This window comes from Bombyx mori, chromosome W, assembly GCF_030269925.1.
Source record: "Bombyx mori chromosome W, ASM3026992v2".
In the NCBI taxonomy this organism is placed as follows: Eukaryota; Metazoa; Arthropoda; class Insecta; order Lepidoptera; family Bombycidae; genus Bombyx; species Bombyx mori.
Genome location: NC_085135.1, coordinates 9,193,183 through 9,221,098, shown reverse-complemented (window position 1 = coordinate 9,221,098; position 27,916 = coordinate 9,193,183).

Sequence of the window (27,916 nt, the reverse complement as noted above, 5' to 3'; positions counted from 1 at the left end):
GGAGGAAATCCGTGTGGAGCTTCCACTCTGAAATAGCACCGCAGTACTTTTCGCTGGGTTGATGTCTATGCGCCATTTTCGGAACCACTGTCCTAGGGCTAGGGCTGCGCTCTGAAGCTTCTTCGCGATTAGGAACTTGTTTCTACTGGAATAGTAAACAGTCGTGTCGTCGGCGAATAAAGCTAAATGGGTCGGCGGCGACCGGGGAATATCGTTAACGAATAAGCTAAATAGGAGGGGTGAGAGGACAGAGCCTTGCGGGACTCCAGCTGTGAGAGGTCGTGGGGAGGAGCGGGTTCCCTCGACTCGATATCGAAAAGAGCGGTTCGACAAGAAGTCCCGTATGATGAGCACGAGACTATCCGGCACGCCCATGTTGAATAGTTTGAAAATCAAACCGTTGTGCCAGACTTTGTCGAACGCTTTTGCGACGTCGAAGAAGAGAGCTCCCGTGTATAACGGTTTTGGTCGATTAAGCCCCACAAGAATGTGCTCCGTGAGGCGGTGCACCTGTTGAACGCATGAGTGATTTGTACGGAATCCGAATTGTTCATCGATGAGAATGCCCTTGGATGAGACGAAGTCTCTCAGGCGTTTGTAGAGCAGACGCTCATACAGTTTGCCTAAAGACATGAGGAGGCTAATCGGGCGGTAGCTCGTCGGATGATTTTTTGGTTTACCGGGTTTATGTATGCCGATAACGTCCGCTTCTTTCCACATCGCGGGAAAGATACAGTTCGCCATAGCGGCATTGAAAATAGATGCCAACATCACGATGAGTTGGACGGGTAGAAGTTTAATAACGCGGTTGGATATACCGTCGGAACCGGGAGCCTTGCGAGGACGTAGGTCTTTGATCAAGTCTTTAACTTCCATCGGGGTGACGGGTGGTAACGCGTCCGAGGGTGGCAAGGAGACTCTGCGTTCTATCTCACTGTCTACTAATTCTACATGAACAGGGTCCACGGATTGAGTGCTGGGCGTGCACTGGGTTTGCAATGTATCGGCCAGCAGCTCTGCTTTTTCATCATCATCGAACGCCGCGAGTCGGCCTGAGGGGCCTACGAGGGGGGGCATAGTTACTACCGTATCCGATTTGAGAGTACGAGCTAAGCGGTAGTAAGACCTTTGAGAGGGCGCGAGTCTTTCTAAGAAATCAGACCATCTGGCATCTCGGACTTCGGCGATGCGAGACTTTACGTCGCGTTGTAGGGCACGCATTCGAATACGATTTTCCGCGGTAGGATACCTGTCGTAGGCGCGTATCGAGGCGTTCTTAGCTCTAAGGAGTTCCCTAATATCGTCGGACAATTTGAAGCGGTGAAGGAAGTCCTCCGCTACAACTTGTTTCGATGACCTATCTAATGTCGAGGTGATGTGTGACGTTAAGATGTCTATGGCTTCAGCGGTATCCTGAGGAGACGGGGTAGAGTCCGGGCTAAACGGGAGCGATGGTGGATCAGATTCAGCCAGGCTGATGCCCAGCGTGTGCCAATCCACCACAGTCCTCGTGACGGGAACGGAATCGGGAGCGCGACCGAGCTTCATAACGACGGGACGGTGGTCTGAATCTAACTCTGAAACTACTTCGATCGAGTGTAAGCGCAGAGTTACGTTTTTTAATAACGCTATGTCGAGTATATCCGGGCGATGCGCGATATTTAGCGGATAGTGAGTCGGGGTTAGCGGAGCGACGATATCGAAGGCGAGATCATCGACTAACGCGTCAAGCCGCCTGCCATTCGGGGTTGTAGTGTGTGAGTTCCACCTGATGTGTTTACAATTTAGGTCGCCCGCCAGAATGACAGAGCTCCCCATGCCGAGCAGCGCCTCGATATCACTGCTTAGAACGATCTTATCCGGTGGAAGATAAACGGACGCGATAACGATCGGCGCGTGTCCCGTCAGTGAGATTCGGCACACTGATGCTTCGATATTAGCGAGCGCGGGAGGATCGAGCGGAACGCAATGCAGGGCTCTTCTATAGTAAATGACGGTACCACCACCACGAGCAGAGAGCCTGTCGTTCCTGACCATGTTATAGTTCGCGATTTTAGGGTCACGGCGCGCGGGCTTAAGTAAGGTCTCCTGCACTAAAAAGATATCAATTTGATGGTCGCGCAAAAAGTCAGAAACCTGATCACGTTGATTTGCGAGACCGTAAGCGTTAAAAAATCCTATCGTTACAGATAGGGGCTTTATTCTACTTATATACGCCATTGATTACCGGCGGAGTGAGGGGAGGACGTACGTATTTAATGACGCGTATACGTCGGCGTATTCTTGTACAACGGCGATAAAGTGTTGTGCAGTGGAGGCAGCGCGAATGGCGTCGCCCAAAGCGTTAACGCGCTCAAAGTTGATCGACTGAAAGAAGTCGATCGCTAAAGCGAGATTTTCGGACGCGGTCGGAGGGCAAGTCGCGGGAGAGGGACGAGTCGCGGGGGCGGGACGAATCGCGGAGGAGGGAGTTGTACGTGTGCGGCAGCGGTTTCGCCCAGGCCGAGACACTGGGCACCGGCGCCGGAACGAACGCTGGCTTAGCCTGCGACACAGAGGGTGCCGAGGCTTTGATGTCTGGGCCGGAAGCTCGGAGGCGGTTTTGGCGGGCGACGCGTCGATTTATTTTAGGGGCTCGGGGACATCCGCGGTAATTTGCGGGGTGACCCTGTGTTCGACACAGGACGCAGCTAGGCGGTTCCGTCGCGGTTTTTTGATCGCGAGTGCATAGGGCCGTGGCGTGATTGCCTAAGCACTTGACGCATCGGGGGCGCGCGTGACAGTTACGGGAAGAATGCCCGTATAATTGGCAGTTATGGCACTGGCTAGGTGTGCCTTTCTTGTGTGGGGTTTCGACTGCGATTCCGGAAAGGCTACAGACCGTTCGGATGTTGAATATTTGCTTACCCTCGGGGGTAGGCTGGAGGGCGACGAGAACCATATTATATGGCTCCCTTCCGCGGCCTGTATGCATGCGGTGTACGGAGTTAACCGGTAGGCCTTGTTCGAGAAGGTCGGCCTTAACGAGCTCGGCATCCAACTCTTTAGGGATGCCACGTATAACGGCACGGAGTTCGCGCTCCTCCTGGAGCGTATACGTGTGGAAACTTATACGCTCCTTACGGAGGTAAGAAGAGAGGGCCCTATGGTCGTCGGGTGTTCGAACCTTAATTTGAATGCCGTTCGCGAGGTTACGGGCATTCGTGAAATTGATATTTTTGGCCTTAAGGGCCAGGGAAACTCGTTCCCAAGCTGCCTTCTCTTGAAGGATTACCGGGGGAGGGGTCTGGGTTTTATTTTGTGCCACCGGACGCGGCGACGGAGTGGCACGGGCTGGAGGCGCAACGGGAGTCTGAGGGCGGGGGCGCGACGCGTTCGCGGCTTTGCTAATTTTAGCGGCCGCGGGAGCTCGAGACTCCGCGGCACGCTTCTTACCCTTTTGCACCAGGGTGAATCCATCCGTCGATGAGGCGGGGGCGAGGTCGACCTCCATCTCCGAGTCAGAGTCGGAGGACGAGGAGGCGGGCGCAGGTGACCTACGAGTAGGTGTTTTGGAGGGTGCGACGGAGGCCGCGGATGATCGCGCTGCTGGAACGGTGACCACGGCGGACGACGCAGCAGTTTTACTCGCCAGTATAGGCGACGCGGGAACGGCAGGCACGACGGAGGCTGCGGTGCTCGATGCAGAAGCTTTGCACGCAGGTACAGGCGACGCAGGAGCAGCGAGCTCGGCGGAGTCCACGAGAGGGCTCGCGGTGTGATCGGCCTTGAAGGCCTGAAACTCGGAAGTGAGCTTTGGGTAGCGAAGCCGGAGAAATTCCGCAAATACAGCGTCCATGATGGCTACGTGCCCAGGTGGGGCTACCCTGGGTCTTAGAAAACACTCGCCTTGCGGCGAGGCCCCAACTTCTCGGACCTGAGCGGTTCTATTGAACACAGGTGGCGATGCGGCACGATTACTACAGGACAAAGAAAAAAACACAACAAAACGGAAATAACAAAAAGAAACAAAACAATTAAACACTTCCAGGAAGACAGTTTGTCGGCAGATGTACCACGAACACAGAAATAACAAAAGGAAACAAAACAATTAAAAACTTCCAGAAAAAACACTTGGTCGGCAGATGTACCACGAACACAGGCCGCGCGAACAATGGCCGGGCTAACAAAAGTCGGGCGAACAAAGGCCGGGCAATCGAGTGGTCGATGAGCACGTCCGCACGTGACGGGTGCCTCTATCGGAATGGAGAGCGACTAGAACCATATTATATGGCTCCCTACCGCGACCGGTGTGCATACGGTGCACAGAATTCACTGGTAGGCCTTGTTCTAACAGGTCGACTTTTACGAACTCTACATCTAACTCTTTAGGGATTCCGCGTATTACAACGCGGAGTTCGCGCTCCTCCTGAAGCGTATAAGTGTGGAAGCTTATACGCTCCTTACGGAGGTAAGAGGTGAGGGCCCTATGGTCATCAGATGAATGCATCTTTATTTGGATGCCGTTCGCGAGGTTACGGGCATTCGTGAAATTGATATTTTTGGCCTTAAGGGCCAGGGAAACTCGATCCCAAGCTGCCTTCTCTTGAAGGATTACCGGAGGAGGGGACTGGGTTTTATTTTGTGCCACCGGACGCGGCGACGGACTGGCACGGGCTGGAGGCGCAACGGGAGTCTGGGGGTGGGGGCGCGACGCGTTCGCGGCTTTGCTAATTTTAGCGGCCGCGGGAGCTCGAGACTCCGCGGCACGCTTCTTACCCTTTTGTACCAGGGTAAATCCATCCGTCGATGAGGCGGGGGCGAGGTCGACCTCCATCTCCGAGTCAGAGTCGGAGGACGAGGAGGCGGGCGCAGGTGACCTACGAGCAGGTGTTTTAGAGGGCGCGACGGAGGCCGCGGATGATCGCACAGCTGGAACGGTGGCCACGGCGGACGACGCAGCAGTTTTACTCGCCAGTATAGGCGACGCGGGAACGGCAGGCACGACGGAGGCTGCGGTGCTCGATGTAGAAGCTTTGCACGCAGGTACAGGCGACGCAGGAGCAGCGAGCACGGCGGAGTCTTCGAGAGAGCTCGCAGTGTGATTGGCCTTGAAAGCCAGAAACTCTGAGGCGAGCTGTGGATGACGAAGTCGGAGGAATTCCGCGAAAACAGCGTCCATGATCGCTGAGTGCCCAGGTGGGGCGGCCCTGGGTCTTGAAAACACTCGCCTTGCGGCGAGGCCCCAACTTCTCGGACCTGAGCGGTTCTATTGAACACAGGTGGCGATGCGGCGCGATTACTACAGGACAAAGAAAAATACAACAAAACGGAAATAACAAAAAGAAACAAAACAATTAAACACTTCCAGGAAAGCAGTTTGTCGGCAGATGTACCACGAACACAGAAATAACGAAAGGAAACAAAACAAATAAAAACGCGACAACGACAGTGCGTTTCCAAAGATCTTTTTTGCCACGTACCATCCGGCTTTGGAATGAACTCCCCTCCACGGGGTTTTCCGAGCGCTATGACATGTCCTTCTTCAAACGAGGCTTGCGGAGAGTACTTTATGGTAGGCAGCGGCTTGGCTCTGCCCCTGGCATTGCTGACGTCCATGAGCGACGGTGACCACTTACCATCAGGTGGGCCGTATGCTCGTCTGCCTACAAAGGCAATAAAAATAAAAAGTAAATTTATCAAAAATCCTGACTATAAATTATATGCAGCCAATGGAACTGAAATTGCAACATTTGGTGAAAAAACGTTAGTGCTAGATTTAAAGCTACGTCGCGCTTTCCGATGGAATTTCGTGCTTGCAGATGTTAAACAGGCTATATTAGGGGCGGACTTTTTAACTTCTATTAATCTTTTGGTTGATATGGGTGAACGTAAGCTTATCGATTTTTTTTTTTTTTTTTTTCTCGGGCCGGGGGCCGAACCTCCTACGAGGTCCCCGCGCCTAGGGGGCGCGCGGGGTATGTGAGACTCAACGATCTGCAGGTGTTGAGAGCAGATCGCGGGCCCAAGGATTTTAGGGCCCACCCACTAAACGACTCCCCTGCACTCTTACACCCGACGTCCGATCTCCGTCCGGGGTCAGAACCCGTTCAGAGTAGGGGGGTTCCCGCGGTCACACTACAACCAGACACGCGGCGCCACCCCGAGGACGCCCGACTGACGGGTCGTCGAGGCGATAGTCGACGACCAACGACGTCAGTCTCCGCGGTACGGCGGCCCTACAAGGCCGCCCGGGCGGTGCCGCTGGTGTTCCGGGATACCCCGCTGGGCCAGAACCAGCCTGCCGGGTCGGAACGCAATACACCGCCGACCGGGTTGCTCTTCAACAGTATGTTCGGCGACGACAGCGACGACGAAAATGCGGACCGCATCGCAGTCCGCAGCCGCCGACGCGCCGTCCCGTCCTCCTGGTGCCAGCGCGCTAGAGTGACGGTAGCGTGCGGCGCAGCCTCAACCCCCTTAGGTCGCCCCGTGACCATCACCGGGAGGAGACTGCCTCCTCATAGGGGCTGGAGCTGGACAAACGCCCTCCTCCGACCCCCGGCCCGACGGCGGCGGCACGGCGCCGAGAGGGAACTTCTTCAGCTCACCCTCTCCCGTTCCGCCGCCTCCTTCTGCGAGATGGTGGACTCGCAGAAGTCGAGCATCGCCTGCCAGGACTCGTCGCTGCCGAGCATCGTAGCCACGACGGTCGGAAGCGACAAGTCCGGTCCTATTTTTGCAACGAGGACGCGGCGCTGCTCCGCGAAAGCGGGGCAGTACGCGAGCGTATGCTCCGCCGTGTCCTCGTTGCAGCCACTGCAGTGGTGGCACTTCGGCGTCGGCTCCCTCCGGGCGACGAGGTGCAGGTAGCGACCGAAACAGCCGTGTCCCGTGAGCACCTGCGTTGCTCGGAAGGTGAGACGTCCTCGGTCGCGATCCACCCAGTCCGAGAGGACCGGGCGGATCGTCTCGACGGTCCGTCGCCCGTAGGCGGGGTCCGCCAGGCGGCGAGACCACGCCTCGAGCACGGCACGCCGAGATTGAAGCTTCCGCGCTCGAACTTCCACCGCGCCAGGACGCGGCTCCCCCCTGGAGCGGAGATCGCATCGCCATGCGTAATCCGCAGCGAGCGCCTCCGCTTCCAGGTCCCAGGGAGGCGTCCCAGCTAGCACGCACGCCGCCTCGAACGAGACGGTGCGGTATCCACGAACCGCCCTGACCGCAATCGCGCGCTGCGGACGTCGCAACGCCGCAACGTTGTCGCGGGTCAGGGCGTGGCACCACACGGGAGCCCCGTACAGTGCCATCGACCGCACCACCCCCGTGTAGAGGCGGCGCACCACCACGTCAGGCCCCCCGACGTTCGGCAACAGCCGACTCAGCGAGCCGGCGGCCGCCATCAATCGGGGACCTAATCTCTCAAAGTGAGTGCGGAAGCTCCAAAAGCTTATCGATAAGGTAACAGATCTGAATGTATTAGTTTGTATTGTTGTTAGCAATCATTGCATACTGTTGATCTCAGTCATCCATATCGTGATTTGTTAGCGCTGTACCCCGACATAACGAAACCAGCGTCATTTAAGGAAGTAAGTTCCCATAACGTTTTGCATTACATTGAAACTACTGGTCCACCGGTGCATGCCCGTGCTCGACCACTGGCACCTGAGAGATATAAAATAATTAAGGAGGAATTTCGGATCATGCAGGAATTGGGTATTTGTCGGCCTTCTAAAAGTGCTTGGGCTAGCCCATTACATTTTGTCCCCAATAAAAATGGAGACTTAAGACCATGTGGTGATTATCGTCAATTGAACGCTGTTACAAAACCTGACAGATACCCTATTCCTCGACTGCATGATTTTACTTATATTTTGGCTGATAAAAAGATATTTTCAAAATCAGATATCAATAGAGCATTTCATTGTATTGATGTTGCTCCTGAAGATATTGAAAAGACTGCCATAATAACGCCTTTCGGTCTTTTTGAATTTCCTAAAATGACATTTGGCTTGCGGAATGCGCCACAAACATTCCAGCGCTTTATGCATAACACTGTCCTACAAGGCCTTGAATTCCTATTCAGTTATCTCGATGACGTCATCATTGCTAGCGAGAGTCCTACTCAGCATAACGAGCATTTACGAATAGTTTTTGAAAGATTCAATTCTTATGGCATAACCATCAATCTAGATAAATGTTGTTTCAGCCAGCCTAAAGTTGAATTTTTGGGGCATGAAGTTAGTGTAAACGGAATAACACCACTTAAGAATAAAGTAGAAGCTATAATTAATTTTTGGAAACCTGAAACAGTATCGGATTTGCGTCGTTTTTTGGGCATGGTCAATTTTTATAGGCCGCATCTACCTAACTCAGCTTTGCATCAGGCAGAACTTAATAAGTATTTAATTAATTCTAAAAAGAAAGATCAAACTAAGATAGTGTGGACTGATAGTGCAGAAAACGCTTTTGAGAAATGTAAGATTGACCTTCAACAGGCGTTGACCTTGGCGCATCCGTCATCAACGGCCCCACTGGCTTTAATGACCGATGCTTCCGATACGTGTATGGGCGCAGTTTTGCAACAAAAAGTAAACGGAGTTTGGCAGCCCTTAGGAAAAAAGAAAATTATCGCCTGCCAAACAAAAGTATTGCACGTACGACCGCGAACTATTAGCAATCTACAAAGCGATGATATATTTTCGTAAACTATTTGAGGGACGACCTTTAACTGTATATACATATCACAAGCCCTTATGTCATGCATTTAGTAAAATATGTAAAGATGATAAAGAAACGCCTAGACGCGCGAGACATTTGCTTTTCATTAGCGAATTTACCACCGATATTCAATATATTAGTGGACAGGACAATATTGTAGCTGATGCATTATCACGGGTAGAAACAATTATATGCCCGACTGTACTCGACTACGAACAACTTGCTGACGCGCAAATGAAAGACGAGCAGTTATTACAACTCACTCAATGTCCTAGAAGCGATAGCAAAATTATTTTAAAACAGCTCTCAATACCTACGTGCGACAAAGATTTTTTTTGCGAAGTATCTGGCAATAAAATTAGGCCGTATTTAACTGATGACTTTAAACGCATTGCATTTGATAGCCAACATAATTTAAGCCACCCAGGTATACGTACAACCCGTAAAATGATCACTAACACTTTCTTTTGGCCCAATATGAATAAAGATATCGGTTTGTGGGCAAAAACATGCATACGGTGTCAGAAATCTAAAATATACAGACATACTATCTCAGACTTGGGTAATTTTGTTGACGCCGGTCGTTTCGAGCATATTCATGTGGACATAGTCGGACCTCTGCCGACATCTCCACAGGGATTCAGGTATTGCATTACTATCATCGATAGGTGTACGCGATGGCCGGAAGCATTCCCCGTACATGACATTACAGCCGATAAAGTTGCAAAAACAATATATGATGGTTGGATCACACGTTTCGGATGTCCAGTCAGGATCATTAGTGACCAAGGACGTCAATTCGAATCAAATTTATTTTTAAAATTGACTAAGTTATTAGGGATCAACAAAATTCGCACCACACCGTATCAGCCACAAAGCAATGGCGCAGTTGAACGATGGCACCGGTCATTAAAGGTGGCACTGATGACAAGGCTAAATGATACTTCTTGGGTAGACGAATTATCTATGGCAATGTTTGGTTTACGCGCGTCCGTGCGCAGTGATAGCGGAGTCGGTGCAGCACAGTTAACCTACGGTAAAAATATACGTTTACCTGGAGATTTTTACGATGTCAATAAGGAGGAAAATTTATGCGAACCACTTAGCTTAGTAAGCAAAATACAAAAAATTATTAAAATCTTTCGTCCAGTAAGAGAAAACCAAACCTCGCGATCAATTTTTGTACATCCAGATCTACATAAATGTAGTTTTGTTTTCGTTCGAGATGATGCAGTTCATAAGTCTCTTAAACCGCCTTACGATGGCCCTTTTAAAGTTATTGAAAGAGGACCGAAAGTTTTCTTAGTGCAATTATTTGACCGTCAAGCTCGTATATCGATTGATAGGTTAAAACCAGCTTACGTCCTCAAAGAAAATAATAATGATAATACGATTATATTAGGTAACGATGAAACGCGTGTTCCGAGGCCCCACATTTTACCACCTAAACACTTTGTGACTCGAAGTGGACGCTTAATTAAACAGCCTTTAAGATTTTTAGACTAGTATTAAATGTAATGTTGTTTTATTAACATATATTAAGTTATATTATATATTAAGTCATATTAATAAACTAAGTAATTTTGTAATAGCAATAATATTTACAGTTTCATAATGTTGACTATGTAGTTACATTACGTGTAGTAGTTATTAGATACCTAAACATTCCGATAGAGGCACCCGTCACGTGCGGACGTGCTCATCGACCACTCGATCGCCCGGCCTTTGTTCGCCCGGCTTTTGTTAGCCCGGCCATTGTTCGCGCGGCCTGTGTTCGTGGTACATCTGCCGACCAAGTGTTTTTCCTGGAAGTTTTTGTTTTGTTTCCTTTTGTTATTTCTGTGTTCGTGGTACATCTGCCGACAAACTGTTTTCCTGGAAGTGTTTAATTGTTTTGTTTTTCTTGGTTATTTCTGTTTTGTTGTGTTTTTTTCTTTGTCCTGTAGTAATCGCGCCGCATCGCCACCTGTGTTCAATAGAACCGCTCAGTTCCGAGAAGTTGGGGCCTCGCTGCAAGGCGAGTGTTTTCTAAGACCCGGGGTAGCCCCACCTGGGCACGTAGCCATCATGGACGCTGTATTTGCGGAATTTCTCCGGCTTCGCTACCCTAATAAAACCGCTAACTTATACGCTCCTTACGGAGGTGAAAAGAGAGGGCCCTATGGTCGTCGGGTGTTCGAACCTTTATTTGAATGCCGTTCGCGAGGTTACGGGCATTCGTGAAATTGATATTTTTGGCCTTAAGGGCCAGGCAAACTCGATCCCAAGCTGCCTTCTCCTGAAGGATAACCGGGGGAGGGGTCTGGGTTTTATTTTGTGACACCGGACGCGGCGACGGAGTGGCACGGGCTGGGGACGCAACGGGAGTCTGAGGGCGGGGGCGCGATGCATTCGCGGCTTTGCTAATTTTAGCGGCCGCAGGAGCTCGGGACTCCGCGGCACGCTTCTTACCCTTCTGTACCAGGATGAATCCATCCGTCGATGAGGCGGGGGCGAGGTCGACCTCCATGTCCGAGTCAGAGTCGGAGCACGAGGAGGCGGGCGCAGGCGACCTACGAGCAAGTGTAGGTGTTTTAGAGGGCGCGACTGAGGCCGCGGATGATCGCTCAGCTGAAACGGTGGTCACGGCGGACGACGCAGCAGCTTTACTCGCCAGTATAGGCGACACGGGAGCGGCAGGCACGACGGAGGCTGCGGTGCTCGATGCAGAAAAATAGGATCTCTTTTAAGGAACGAGTGTGATACCAACACAAACAAAACTGATCCTTATTAATTGTAGTTAAGGCATATGTTAGATAGATATTATTGATGTTATTTGAGTCCATTTTACTACTTAGTATTATAGTAGACGGTGCCGTATTTGAGTACTGTTTTGGTTCGCGAGGCGTTATCTAGTTGTATTGTTGATCGAAGTACAGGGGTTAGTTCGTTAAAAGACAGACAAACTACACCTTAATATTATTATGGTTAATTAATGAACTAAGAATATAAACGAAAGGGGAGTTGACAAGGGAAAGAAGAGATTTGAGATCAATGGGGCGAGGAATATCAGGAGGAAGGAGATCATATAGAGGGTAGTTGGACATCTGCCAGATCACACACGTCTCGATTATTTTTAGTGTTTTTCCCGTTTTTTCTGTGTTTTTAAGAGTTGTGTTGTCCTATTTTTGTTGGTGGTGGATTAGTTTAAGTTTCATTTAACTGGTAAGTGTATTTTTTATGTCAATGTCGTCCTCGGTTGGCGAAAACGTCCCGCCGGACAGAGGGATAGAGGGATTCAAAGTTGGACGATCTTTCTCTAATGCTTAATTCTCCAGTAAAAGCTTCACAAAAACGCCATGAGGAAGACGTATTAAGCATCCCAGAAAAAAGATCAGCTCCATATTTACCAGCAGCTTCCTCTATTCAACATACCTACACCCGGCCAGGTTTTGATAACAATTCAGTTCTTAATTACTCTAAAACTGACTCTGGCCCCTTTGTTATCGATGTATCTCGTTCAGATGGTGATCTCAGGGATAGATGAAATTAAAAACATGGGTAGAAATAGGGCTGCTATTATTTTTAAAACATACAACAAAGCGAATTCATTTTTAACAAACCCATTACTTTCATCTAACAAATTGTCAGCAATTATTCCACGCTTTCAAGTTACCAGGATGGGTGTTGTGAGACAAATTCCTGTAGAGTGGTCTCTTGAGGACCTAGTCTCATGGATTGAGTGTTGGTCTGTCTCAACCACCGTCATTAAAGCCAGAAGAATGAATAAGAAAAAGAAAATAGATGGAAAAACAGTATGGGAACCGACGGGTACAGTTGTCCTCTCTTTTCTTGGGCAAGTTCTTCCTAAACATGTATATTGTTGCAGCGTTTCCCTTTCTTTTTTTTTTTCGGGTAGAGGGCCGAACCTCCTACGAGGTCCCCGGGCAAAAGGTGCGCGCGGGGTATGTGAGACTCAACGATCTGCATGGTGTTGTGAGCAGTCCGCGGGCCCAAGGATTTTAGGGCCCACCCACTAAACGACTCCCCTGCACTCTTACACCCGACGTCCGATCCCCTCTGAGGTCAGAACCCGGATGAGGTAGGGGGGTTACCGCGGTCAACACTACAACCAGACGGGCATCCGGCGTCTTATAGGATTTCAAGAAATCTTATAAGATTAATAAACCCGTCCAACCCGGGTTGACGTGACTCGCCTTATTGACACGGGTGACGTGCTGCGTACCCAACAGCTGGTCCTTCGAGCCGGATCCAGCCAAATTATTCAACGATGCCGATCACCAGGAGCAACAAGGGATCATCAAGGGAACAGCCACTCGAACCTGCGGTTCAAGAAACCAGTCCGGAGGCAACAGAAGCGACTTCGTACGAGAACATACGAGAGCTCCGCAACCGGTACGACCCAGAACACAAAATTTGAAGAGACAACGACGCGGACACGTGATGAAAATAGACCCGCGTCGAAGAAATCGTTACGACGTAAGGAACTGGCAGCGAGAACGGAGCTGGCGGAAAAAGAATTGATAGAAGCACAATGTATTGGAGTGTTGTAGGTGAAATAAAAGAGAACTGTTCTAGTCGACAATTCGTATAATACTGTTATAATTTAGTGTGTGCAGTTACAAATATAAGGTTAGGCGAGCTGCACACTACACCTCCCCTCTTTTAAAAAAAAATGATATTATTACATAACTACTTTTTTTTTTTTTTTTACTTACAACAACAAATCGTTCATAGCGCTTGCTTTTAATTATTACGAGCATGTTTATTTTGATTTGCTTGCAAAAACGTTATAATTCTCTCGTTAACACACTTACGGTAGACAACGATTGAGAAATTATAAAAATTGCTGATTTTTCAGGCACGAATTTGCAATTACCATTATCACTAGTAAAATGTTTGAATTTTTCTATCTGTTTTAATATATTTTTATTACAAAATAGAATCAATTCAATGCCGTCAATTGGTCGTTTGAGGATTTCCACTACTTTAGGTTGATCAGGCCTTGGAGTAGACTCTACTCAGTAGAGGATACCTCCGTAGTCATGTTATTATTGTCACAGTCAATTCGTAATCTACGAGCCTGTGCTCTTGTCATGAACGATACTACATGCTGTTGCACTTCCTTTAAACTGTTGGATGTAATAGGTATCTGGCTCAATGCATCTGCAACTGCGTTGAGCAAAATTCATATGATTAATTATAATATTTAAATAAATATATCCCATCGACTCTAAATTACCACTAATTTCTTCGATAACTATCTTATCCTGTTGTACTAAATTCAATAATTTCTTATGTCGCGACAACCATTCATACTTAAGTACACATAAACTAGCTCCACTATCGATTAATAAATTAAGATCGATATTACTATTTTTAAGTTGACACTTAATTACACAAAAATTACTATAACTAAAAATAGAATGAGTGCACTGTTTAGGTGCGAAAAACTCTAACTCGTTATAATTATTTGCGTTATCGTTGCCAAGTTGTCTTGGACATTGGACTTTTGCGTATTATGCTGTACACGCTGATTATTCATCGGCCGTCCGCGAAAATGCTGACGCTGGCGTTGATCGCCTGAGTGTTTACCTCGATTTACGATATGTGAAGTTCGTTGACCTGTGCTATTTTCATAACAATTATAGTTACGATTATAATTTGTCTTATTGTTATAAAAATGGCTATCTCCTCGGCCTCAGAAACCTCTGTAGTTTTCTCGTAGTTTCATAACCTGCTCTTGTGGATAGAAAGACATAGATTTCCTTAAACCGAATATTGCCACTCATTACCGGCAACAGGGAAATTGCAGTTTTGATGTCAAATGAGTCTGACATTTTTGTACCACAATTCGAATATTCTATCATTCTGACATAATGTCCTTAAACTAAACATAAAGTAATTCCGCATGAACTTAATAATAAAATATAATACAGAACATTCAAATAACGTAAAAAAAAAATTACAATATCAGAGCAAAAACTTACATAGCAGTAAGCACGTATTTACTGTCAACGTATAAGTAGTTCATGACGTCTTACGTAGCATGGGTGAATGAACTCCTCAGCATTGGACTCGAACTGACTCCTAGCTGCTCCACCTCGGACCCGTACAATTTATTTCCCGGCGCCCTGCATATCCTCTTATCATAAGGTTTGAGCATTCTCCCGGCTCCCGGCAGCAACACCCTTTTCTATCTTCTTCTATTGTTCTCATCGCTTCATCCAAATCAATCTTCTGTGAAGGGTTTTTTTTTTCTTCTTTTTTCTTCTTTTTTTTTCATTTTCTGTAATTTTAAAATCTTCTTTCCTCTTCTCGTTTTACAAACTTCTATTCTTCATAATATTCTTCATAATTATATTTCTTCATATTTTATTTAGCTAGTCTCGTATTTTACGTATGTTGCTAAATTTTAACTGCTGGCTAAGGGTCGCCATGTATTGGAGTGTTGTAGGTGAAATAAAAGAGAACTGTTCTAGTCGACAATTCGTATAATACTGTTATAATTTAGTGTGTGCAGTTACAAATATAAGGTTAGGCGAGCTGCACACTACAACAAGCAGCCACTATAGCCGCCAGACTCCGCCTGGAATTGATACAGGCCGAAAACGAAGACGACGATGATTCCATTGTAGATGAGCCAAAGGACCGGGAGGACCAGGTCAGGGCCTTGGTCCAGACGTCGGCGGGCAGTATGGACAAGGAGCCCGCAGGCGAGCAGGTTGGGAACCGCCCCGTCAGCAAGGCCAACATAGAAGAGTGCGACAACAGGGACCTGGCTAAGGCGATAGTGGAAGCGGTGAGGAGCGCGACGACCAAGGAGCTGCCACCACAACCAGACTACATGCATCAGTTGCCGACGTTCGAAGGCGACTGCAGGGAGTGGGTGGCCTTCAAGGCTGTCTACGAGGATACCACTCCACTCTTCTCGAGCGCATTCCGATAGAGGCACCCGTCACGTGCGGACGTGCTCATCGACCACTCGATCGCCCGGCCTTTGTTCGCCCGGCTTTTGTTAGCCCGGCCATTGTTCGCGCGGCCTGTGTTCGTGGTACATCTGCCGACCAAGTGTTTTTCCTGGAAGTTTTTATTTGTTTTGTTTCTTTTTGTTATTTTTGTGTTCGTGGTACATCTGCCGACAAGCTGTTTTCCTGGAAGTGTTTATTTGGTTTGTTTCTTTTTGTTATTTCTTTTTTGTTGTGTTTTTTCTTTGTCCTTTAGTAATCACGCCGCATCGCCACCTGTGTTCAATAGAACCGCTCAGGTCCGAGAAGTTGGGGCCTCGCCGCAAGGCGAGTGTTTTCAAGACCCGGGGCCGCCCCACCTGGGCACTCAGCGATCATGGACGCTGTATTCGCGGAATTCCTCCGACTTCGCCACCCACAGCTCGCCTCAGAGTTTCTGGCCTTCAAGGCCAATCACACTGCGAGCCCTCTCGAGGACTCCGCCGTGCTCGCGGCTCCTGCGTCGCCTGTACCTGCGTGCAAAGCTTCTGCGTCAAGCACTGCAGCCTCCGTCGTGCCTGCCGCTCCCGTGTCGCCTATACTGGCGAGTAAAGCTGCTGCGTCGTCCGCCGTGGCCACCGTTTCAGCTGAGCGATCATCCGCGGCCTCCGTCGCGCCCTCCAAAACACCTGCTCGTAGGTCACCTGCGCCCGCCTCCTCGTCCTCCGACTCTGACTCGGACATGGAGGTCGACCTCGCCCCCGCCTAATCGACGGATGGATTTACCCTGGTACAAAAGGGTAAGAAGCGTGCCGCGGAGTCCCGAGCTCCCGCGGCCGCTAAAATTAGCAAAGCCGCGAACGCGTCGCGCCCCCGCCCTCAGACTGCCGTTGCGCCCCCAGCCCGTGCCACTCCATCGCCGCGTCCGGTGGCACAAAATAAAACCCAGACCCCTCCCCCGGTTATCCTTCAAGAGAAGGCAGCTTGGGATCGAGTTTGCCTGGCCCTTAAAGCCAAAAATATCAATTTCACGAATGCCCGTAACCTTGCGAACGGCATCCAAATAAAGGTGCATTCATCTGATGACCATAGGGCCCTCACCTCTTACCTCCGTAAGGAGCGTATAAGCTTCCACACTTATACGCTTCAGGAGGAGCGCGAACTCCGCGTTGTAATACGCGGAATCCCTAAAGAGTTAGATGTAGAGCTCGTCAAGGCCGATCTGTTAGAACAGGGCTTACCAGTGAATTCTGTGCACCGTATGCACACCGGTCGCGGTAGAGAGCCATATAATATGGTTCTAGTCGCCCTCCAGCCTACCCCCGAGGGTAAGAAAATCTTCAACACACAGACCGTCTGTAGGCTCTCCGGTATCGCCGTTGAAGCCCCCATAAAAAAGGCACTCCTAGCCAGTGCCATAGCTGTCAACTGTACGGGCACTCTTCCCGTAACTGTCACGCGCGCCCCCGATGTGTTAAATGCTTGGGCGATCACGCCACAGCCCTCTGCGCTCGCGACCAAAAAACCGCGACGGAACCGCCTAGTTGCGTCCTGTGCCGAACACAGGGTCACCCCGCAAATTACCGCGGATGCCCCCGAGCCCCGAAAATAAATCGCCGTGTCGCCCGCCAAAACCGCCTCCGAGCTTCCGGCCCAGACATTAAAGCCTCGGCACCCTCTGTGTCGCAGGCTAAGCCAGCGTTCGTTCCGGCCCCGGTGCCCAGTGTCTCGGCCTGGGCGAAACCGCTGCCGTACACGAACACGGCTACAACTCCCTCCTCTGCGATTCGTCCCGCCCCCGCGACTCGTCCCGCCCCCACGACTCGTCCCGCTTCCGCGACTCGTCCCTCTCCCGCGACTTGCCCTCCGACCGCGTCCGACAATCTCGCTTTAGCGATCGACTTCTTTCAGTCGATCAACTTTGAGCGCGTTAACGCTTTGGGCGACGCCATTCGCGCTGCCTCCACCGCACAACACTTTATCGCCGTTGTGCAAGAATACGCCGACGTATACGCGTCATTAAATACGTACGTCCTCCCCTCACTCCGCCGGTAATCAATGGCGTATATAAGTAGAGTAAAGCCCCTATCCGTAACGATAGGATTTTTTAACGCTTACGGTCTCGCAAATCAACGTGATCAGGTTTCTGACTTTTTGCGTGACCATCAAATTGATATCTTTTTAGTGCAGGAGACTCTACTTAAGCCCGCGCGCCGTGACCCTAAAATCGCGAACTATAACATGGTCAGGAACGACAGGCTCTCTGCTCGTGGTGGTGGTACCGTCATTTACTATAGAAGAGCCCTGCATTGCGTCCCGCTCGATCCTCCCGCGCTCGCTAATATCGAAGCATCTGTGTGCCGAATCTCACTGACGGGACACGCGCCGATCGTTATCGCGTCCGTTTATCTTCCACCGGATAAGATCGTTCTAAGCAGTGATATCGAGGCGCTGCTCGGCATGGGGAGCTCTGTCATTCTGGCGGGCGACCTAAATTGTAAACACATCAGGTGGAACTCACACACCACAACCCCTAATGGCAGGCGGCTTGACGCGTTAGTCGATGATCTCGCCTTCGATATCGTCGCTCCGCTAACCCCGACTATTACTGGTGGTAGGACCTCTTATGAGTCCGCACGGGTAGGTACCACCGCCCCGCCTATTTTCTGCCGTGAAGCAGTAATGCGTTTCGGTTTGAAGGGTGGGGCAGCCGTTGTGACTATACTGAGACCTTAGAACTATATCTCAAGGTGTGTGGCGCATTTACGTTGTAGATGTCTATGGGCTCCAGTAACCACTTAACATCAGGTGGGCTGTGAGCTCGTCCACACAGCTAAGCAATAAAAAAAAAAAAAAAAAAAAAACTCACTACCCGCTAAATATCGCGCATCGCCCAGATATACTCGACATAGCGTTATTAAAAAACGTAACTCTGCACTTACACTCGATCGAAGTAGTTTCAGAGTTAGATTCAGACCACCGTCCCGTCGTTATGAAGCTCGGTCGCGCTCCCGATTCCGTTCCCGTCACGAGGACTGTGGTGGATTGGCACACGCTGGGCATCAGCCTGGCTGAATCTGATCCACCATCGCTCCCGTTTAGTCCGGACTCTACCCCATCTCCTCAGGATACCGCTGAAGCCATAGACATCTTAACGTCACACATCACCTCGACATTAGATAGGTCATCGAAGCAAGTTGTAGCGGAGGACTTCCTTCACCGCTTCAAATTGTCCGACGATATTAGGGAACTCCTTAGAGCTAAGAACGCCTCGATACGCGCCTACGACAGGTATCCTACCGCGGAAAATCGTATTCGAATGCGTGCCCTACAACGCGACGTAAAGTCTCGCATCGCCGAAGTCCGAGATGCCAGACGGTCTGATTTCTTAGAAGGACTCGCACCCTCCCAAAGGCCTTACTACCGCTTAGCTCGTACTCTCAAATCGGATACGGTAGTAACTATTCCCCCCCTCGTAGGCCCCTCAGGCCAACTCGCGGCGTTCAATGATGACGAAAAAGCAGAGCTGCTGGCCGATACGTTGCAAACCCAGTGCACGCCCAGCACTCAATCCGTGGACCCTGTTCATGTAGAATTAGTAGACAGTGAGGTAGAACGCAGAGCCTCATACATAGCCGGCATACATAAACCCGGTAAACCAAAAAATCATCCGACGAGCTACCGCCCGATTAGCCTCCTCATGTCTCTAGGCAAACTGTATGAGCGTCTGCTCTACAAACGCCTCAGAGACTTCGTCTCATCCAAGGGCATTCTCATCGATGAACAATTCGGATTCCGTACAAATCACTCATGCGTTCAACAGGTGCACCGCCTCACGGAGCACATTCTCGTGGGGCTTAATCGACCAAAACCGTTATACACGGGAGCTCTCTTCTTCGACGTCGCAAAAGCGTTCGACAAAGTCTGGCACAACGGTTTGATTTCAAACTATTCAACATGGGCGTGGCGGATAGTCTCGTGCTCATCATACGGGACTTCTTGTCGAACCGCTCTTTTCGATATCGAGTCGAGGGAACCCGCTCCTCCCCGCGACCTCTCACAGCTGGAGTCCCGCAAGGCTCTGTCCTCTCACCCCTCCTATTTAGCTTATTCGTTGACGATATTCCCCGGTCGCCGCCGACCCATTTAGCTTTATTCGCCGACGACACGACTGTTTACTATTCCAGTAGAAACAAGTCCCTAATCTCGAAGAAGCTTCAGAGCGCAGCCCTAGCCCTAGGACAGTGGTTCCGAAAATGGCGCATAGACATCAACCCAGCGAAAAGTACTGCGGTGCTATTTCAGAGTGGAAGCTCCATACGGATTTCCTTCCGGATTAGGAGGAGGAATCTCACACCCCCGATTACTCTCTTTAGACAACCCATACCCTGGGCCAGGAAGGTCAAGTACCTGGGCGTTACCCTGGATGCATCGATGACATTCCGCCCGCATATAAAATCAGTCCGTGACCGTGCCGCGTTTATTCTCAGTAGACTCTACCCCATGATCTGTAAGCGGAGTAAAATGTCCCTTCGGAACAAGGTGACACTTCACAAAATCAAATCAAATCAAAAAAGATTTATTCAACATAAATGAAAGTACTTGTTGGACGTCAAAAGAACTACCGCCAATTCACAAGAATTAGCCTCCGTCCTGAGAAGAATTGGCAAGAAACTCAGCGGGCATGTCTTTTTTTTTTTTTTTTGAAATATTTGTTTTTTTTTTTTAAATATTAGATTTTTTTAAATATTCATTTTTACAATAAGTAATTATAACATAACAATTATTACAATATTGAAATGCCCGGAGCGAGCAACTCATTCCCACTTTGTGCAATCTTCTAGATAATCATTGACTTTATAGTAAGCTTTATTGCACAGATGTTCTTTAATAGTTTTCTTAAACCTATGTATATGTAGGTTCTGAACATCTTGTGGGATTTTGTTGTCCAGGCGCACAGACAAACACCCGAATGAATTTCGTATCTTATGTAACCTACTCATCGGCACAACAAACTTGTGTTTGTTCCTAGTATTTCTATTATGTATGTCCGACATTTTAGGAAACTCCTCAATATGTTTACGAACATACATCAAATTTTCAAAGATATATTGGGATGGCATAGTGAGAACTTTAATTTCTTTAAATTTTTCCCTCAGGGATTCCCTTGAGTGCATGTTATAAATAGCACGTATAGCTCTTTTCTGCAGAATAAATATCATTTCTACATCGGCCGCATTGCCCCATAGCAAAATGCCATAGGACATGACACTGTGGAAGTAACTAAAGTAAACTAAACGAGCCGTGTCCGCATTTGTTAACATTCTAATTTTTTTTACTGCGTATGCTGCAGAGCTGAGCTTACTCGCCAATTTATGAATATGAGGTCCCCACTGCAGTTTGGAGTCCACTGTTATACCAAGAAATACAGTTGACTCAACAAGCTCCAATGATTCCTCAGAAACAATTACATTACTATCTACTTGTCTCACATTTAAAGATGATTTAGTACATTTTAAAGTAAATTTAATACATTTCGTTTTCTTACTATTCAATAATAGGTTATTGATACGGAACCAATGAACCACAAACGAAATCGCATCATTCACTTCGTCATAGACTTGTAATTGTCGTTTAATTTTAAATAATAAAGATGCATCATGTGCGAATAATACGACCTCGTGTCGGGACTCAATAAAACTAGGTAAATCGTTTATATATATTAGAAATAAAAAAGGACCCAAAATGGAACCCTGAGGTACACCTATTTTCAACGTGGTGCCTGAAGATCTATTACCTTTCACATCTACTGTTTGTATCCTTCCTGATAAATAGGAAGAAATAAGTTCCAATGCACCATCCCTAATACCATTGTTCGCGACGGACATGAATAAATGTAGTTAAACAGATATTGTTCGCGACGGACATAGGTAGTTGTAAAAATAGATAGGACATATATTAATACTTTAAAACAGTTCTAATAGAAAATGTCCGTAAATAGATATGTTAGAATAGAAATATATTCGCAAACAGGGAATAGATAATTTATCTATTCCGTGTTCGCAAAGTACAGCGAGATTAAATAGAAATAAAGAATGTCCAAATAAATGAATATGTTAAAAAATAGTTGTGAAATAAATAAAGAATATTAAATGTGAATATAGATAGTTAAACATAGAAATAAGTAATTTGTAAATATTGTATTTTGTTTGAAAATAAAGATTGGTCCTCGTGGTCTTTAATTTGGCGTGGGAACGCAGGAGCGAGTCACAATACGGGCGAGTACTAATAGAGCGACTGGGCAAACAATAGGCAAGCGAGGCGGCCGAGAGAACAATAGACGCCCACCGCGCCTCGAATTTATAATAGCACTAGACGAGCGCGCGTGGGCGACCATAAATAAGGGGCCTACCTCGCTGCAAATTCACGACTCTGGTACCCAGCGGGGGGCCCAGAGCGGAACTCCCGGTGCACCTCAAGACGTTAATTCGTCGGAAGAGGGCACTGAGGAGGCTCTGGGCGACATCTAGGTGTCCCAGGATTAAGCGCGAGCTAAACCGACTTGAGGATGAGCTGGCGACTAAGATGCGGATTTACCGGGGTGACACCTGGGAGGGGAGACTGTCGGACGCGTCCGACGACCGTACGATGGTCCCCCTTCACCGCATCTGTCGCCGGCTCACAAACAAGCCTTCCCCCACTTGCCCCTTGGAGGACGAGGGGGGAAGACGGTGTTTTACACCGTTGGCTCGTGCTGAAGTCCTGGCCAACTCGCTGGAGCGGCAGTTCACTCCGAATGTCTCTGCACCCTCGATGGTTGCATTCCATCGGGAGGTGTCAGAGGGCGTAATCCAACTCCTCAAACCGGAATCGCCGGGAGTCGAGCTGGGAGGTGACGATCTAGTCACTCCCAGGGAGGTGCGCCTCCTCATCAAGCTGATGAAGAGGCGCAAAGCCCCCGGCGAGGACGGTATTCCCCCCCTCGCCCTAAAAAATCTCCCTCCTTCAATTGTGTCAGCAATGACACGATTGTTTAATTCCATTCTCCGGGTAGGACACTTCCCTGGAACTTGGAAACTGGGCAAGATCATCGTCTTGCCCAAACCCGGCAAGGACAGGAGAAAGCCCTCCAGTTACCGACCGATTACCTTGCTTTCGCACGTGGGCAAGTTGTTCGAGCGGCTGCTCCTGAGGAGAATATCGCCGTATATTCTCCTCAGGCCGGAGCAATTCGGCTTTAGAAGCGGCCACTCGACGACTCTGCAACTGACCCGTGTCCTGCATCACTTGGCGGACCGGCGAAACTCAGGCCAATACACGGTCGCGGTCCTTCTCGATATCGAGAAGGCCTTCGACCGTGTGTGGCACGAGGGGCTGGTCCACAAGCTGCGGGACGCGGGCCTACCGCACGCTCACGTGCGACTGCTCGGGTCGTATCTGGAGGGCAGAACCTTCTTTGTCGCGGTCGAGGGCGCACGGTCTTCCGTGCGTCCCATTACGGCCGGGGTTCCCCAGGGTAGTGTCCTATCACCTATCCTATACGCCCTCTACACTAATGACATCCCCACACTGGAGGGTCACCTTCGGGCGTGGGAGGAGGACGTGAAGTTGGCCTTGTTCGCTGACGACTCGGCCTACTTCTCGTCCTCTCCGTTCCCCTCTGCAGCCATTATGAGGATGCAGAGGCTTTTGGATTTACTGCCCCAGTGGCTGGACCGTTGGAGAGTCGCGGTCAATGTGGGAAAGACCGCGGCCTTACTCTACGGTCCGGTCCGTATCAGAGTCGTCCCAAAGAAACTCAGCCTCCGAGGTGTGAATGTCGAGTTCAGGACCACGGTCCGGTATCTCGGATGCGACATCGACCGCTCCTTGAGCATGGTCGCGCACGTCAACCGAGTCATTCTTGTTGCGGCCGGTGCTTGCGTCCGGGCTTCCGACCAGGACCAGACTCGCCATTTACAAGACATACGTCCGTTCCCGCCTCACATACGCTGCTGAGGCCTGGTATCACCTGTTGTCGCCGTCCCAGCGATCTAGGTTGCAGGTCCAGCAGAGTCTTTCCCTCCGCATTATCGTCAAGGCCGGGCAGTACGTCAGAAATTACGTTATTGCCCGGGACCTAGGTGTGGAGTCGCTCGTGGAGTTTGTGACTAGGCTCGCCCGTAATATGTACGAGCGAGCCGAAAATGGGCCCCATGAGCATCTCCACAACATAGCCCCGCTGCACGCCAGACCACCGGATGGTACGGCGTTGCCGCGGGAGCTATTGGTACCCCCGACGATCATTCGGAGTTAAAGCTCCTCGCCGGCTGTGAGGCCGGGGAGGACCTATGAGCGCCCCTCTCGGAGCTGAGTTTCATCAGCCTCTAGTCCCACGTCTCTTGCCCGTTTGGCGGGTCTCCCGTATGGGGACCGCGGCTGCACCCCGTAGGTGCAGCCTCATTTCCATTAGGGGCTTTGACCCTACCCCCCACCCCCTTTTGGGATGGGGTGTTCATACCCGCTACAGTCCTCCCTCCCATCAAAACTGTAACAATGGGGAAAGGGGGGGGAGGACTCTAGCGAGGAGTGCGGCTTGCTCTCTCCCCCATGCTAGGTTATATTAGGTTATGTTAGGTTAAGTTAGATTAGGTTTAGGTTTAGGTGTGACGGCGCGCGCTGCCCCGGCACTCCACGGAGTGCAGGAACGGCGCGCTGCTGTCACTTAGATGTAAGTTAGATGAAGTTAGGTTTAGTTTAGGCTAAAAAACCATGGTGGAGAGAAGCGGCCGCCCCCTGCTGACGACGAAGAAGTTAGAGAAGGAAGAAAGAAGAAAAAGCGATCCCACCCAACATCACAACTCCAAGCCTGCTTCACTCAGTCCTGCAGCGCACCACCCCTGCCTCGATAGGCGGGGAGTTATATGCCCGGGCAGAGGGGTTTCCCCGAGGCCCGCTCCGTGCCCCCGCAAGGGGGTACGACGACCCCGACTGCTGCAAATTCAGGGATGCCCGGGACACCAGTGCTACGAGGCCCCTATTGTGTTGTGCTGTGCAATTGTGTGTGCCCAAAGTGAGTGTGTTTGCATCTAGCGGTGTTGTGTCGGCGCGGAGACGTTCCGAGCAACGTAACGCAGGACTCGGGACCAGGTGAGTTGTTCGACACTTTCTTTTTTTAACATCAGTTAATTGCGGGTAGTTGTCGATCAGCCTGGAAAAGCTGCGTACTCATTTTATTCTAAGAATAAAAACCGAGTTACGTTAGCGCCTTCGAGTCTGGCCATCTGTGTCCATTCCCAGTCCTCCCCTACCCTTCGGGGTCAGGAGGGGCTGTTATTAAACCCGCGTAGCTGAACTATGGTGGTGGTTTGCGGCGGCGTCGGGAACCCCGTATTTAGTTCCGTGCTTAGGTTAATAAGATTAGTCCCTATATAATTCTATTGTTATTTGTCATTTTCTATTTAATTGCTCTTTTCCTTTTTATTCTTACAATTAACCTAAGATTTAATTAAATTTATTATTAGTAGTAATTAGTAATTATTATTATAGGGTAGTTAGTTCCAACTGCCCACTAGCGCCACTGTGGCAATTTATTTACATTAAATTAGTTATAAATTTAGATATACCCTCCATAACTTTAACTTTTTTTTAAGGAAATTTCAAATTGTGTTTTTAGTAAATTCCATATGACCTTTACTGGTGAACCGACCGACTTTCATAAGTGACCACTTTAGTAGTAGTTCAGTCCAGTTTTACTTATTATTAGTTTATAATTTTGTGATCTATTTTCTTTTGCTTTCCACGGGACGTACTGTGGGTTCTCTCGTCGTGGCCGGTTGATTTTTATTTTTATTTTTATTATCATTTAGTTTATTCTATGTTAATATTTATTTATTATTAGCAAGATGAAACTGTTATTCTACCATATTTAATAATTAGCAGACACTGTTTTGATGTGAAAATGTTCAGAATATGTTTAATGTTTATATTATTGTCTAAAAACACAAATGACTGTATAAAAAATTAAATATGAATAAAGCATAAATATTGATAATAATTTATATTATAATGAACAGTAATAATTAAGTATTGTAATTGTTATGCAATGATGTTGGCGCCATCTATTATTAGGCTGGATAATAAAAATGTTAGTTAATATTACTTAAAAGTAATTCATGTAAAATAAATTAAATGTCAGTCATGTAAAAATCACTAAAATATGTATTGTGAATATTAAGCTATATTTTGTGAATTGTTTCGCAGTAATTACATTTGTTTGTATAAAAGAAGTTGTAGTTGCTATAACCATCAATCACAAAATGGCTAATTGTGTAAAAACCACTGAATAACTCAGGCGTGGCTTTTTGTTGTAAACAAGTAATGTTAAAGTTTTATAGAATTGTATTGTATTTTCATTGTAAAAGAACTTATGTGTGTAAATCCTGGCTTAACGCCGACATATTCTATCCCCCTCTTATTTAAAGTTGGGGTGGAATCCTTTTTTTTTTTTTTTTTTTTTCGGGTAGAGGGCCGAACCTTCTACGAGGTCCCCGCGCAAAAGGGGCGCGCGGGGTATGTGAGACTCAACGATCTGCATGGTGTTGTGAGCAGACCGCGGGCCCAAGGATTTTAGGACCCACCCACTAAACGACTCCCCTGCACTCTTACACCCGACGTCCGATCCCCTCCGAGGTCAGAACCCGGATGAGGTAGGGGGGCTACCGCGGTCAACACTACAACCAGACGGCGCGGCTCACCCCAAGGACGCCCAGCCGACGGAGCCTTCGAGGCGAATCGAAGGCTCTGAAACGTCGGCCGTCTCGGTACGGCAGCCCGTCGGGCCGCCCAGACGGTGCCGCTGGTGTCCCGGAATACCCCGCTGGACCAGAACCAGCCTGCCGGGTCGGGACGCGATACACCGTCGACCGGTCGCTCTAATCACTCCACGGCAGCGCGCTAGAGTGCTGGTAGCGCGCCGCGCGGCCTCACCCCCTCAGGTCGCCCCTTGACCTTCACCGGGGGGAGGCCGTGGAATCCTAGTTTCTTTTTACTACTAGTTTTTTTTTTTTCTTTTATAAGCCGATCGAGTTGGAGCTCCTGAGGGTAAGTTAGTTTTGTTTGTTTTATTTACTTTTCTTTTCATAGTTGTTTTACCCACGTACAACTCGGCAAGCCGGTCGCGGAGGGTGCCTGCAGCGTGGCTCGGGCCCATTAGTTAGTTCCTACCTTGCACACTATTCCATTCGTTTTCATATATTAATTCTAGTTGATTAATTTTTTAATTATAGTATAGTAGTGGCCGTTCATAGTTCGGCCAATCATGTCGGGGGGAACCCACCCCCAACTATCAGCACACCCGGCCCGTCCCATAAGGGACGACAGGCAATGCCGGAAGTTCAATTACCAATACCAACACCTGCAATCCGTATGGCCCCGATGGGACCCGGTGCGGGCAGTTCGGCCGGGCCTTCGGCCGCGGCCAGGGGACCCCTGAGGATCGTACCGGTGGAAAGTAACTTTCCTTCGTCGGCCGATCCCTCTGGGCCCTCTCGGCCGCGGAAGAAGGCCAGGTCAGAGTCTGACCGAGGCTCATCGGGCGACCAAGATAAACGCCCACGTATAGGCCCTTCCTCCAGGTCGGAGGGAGAAGAGAGCGTAACCACGTCCACGGATCACTCCTCTACCGAGTCTATTACTCCTTCCTCGTCAAGATCCACTTCCCCCTCTGGGAGTCCAATCCCAGTCCAACCCGTTCCTAAGCCTAGAGCACCCGCCAGGACAGGGATTGCTCCTAGGCAATTAAGAACCCCTCCTCACTCTCCTTCCCCAACCTTATCCCCAATCCCGGTGTGATGTGTGGGCTATCTAAATGAAACGAGTGCTTTGGTCGACGATCGCTTATTGACTGTCTTACTAATTACTTAATACAAAATACAATGGTTATACCTATACTACAACTAAAGTAACGTGTTGTTGCACACTACACCTTCGGGGGTGAGAAAAAATAAATAAAAAATATGTAAAAACATTTTTTTTTTTGTCTTATAATAAGGAAAAAAAAATACTTAGTGCTAAATTTAATGCTAATACATGTAAATTAAATTTAAATGTCATGACATGTAAATTCTATTATTCTATAATTAAACATTAAGCTTGATAAAATGGTTTTATCCTATTCTTATGTACTATTTCTATTTTGTTATCTTTTAATAATTTTACATTAGGTCCGCAATCTTCTACAATACTATATGGTCCGTGAAACACTCTGTCCATTTTTGTTCCGGTCTCAT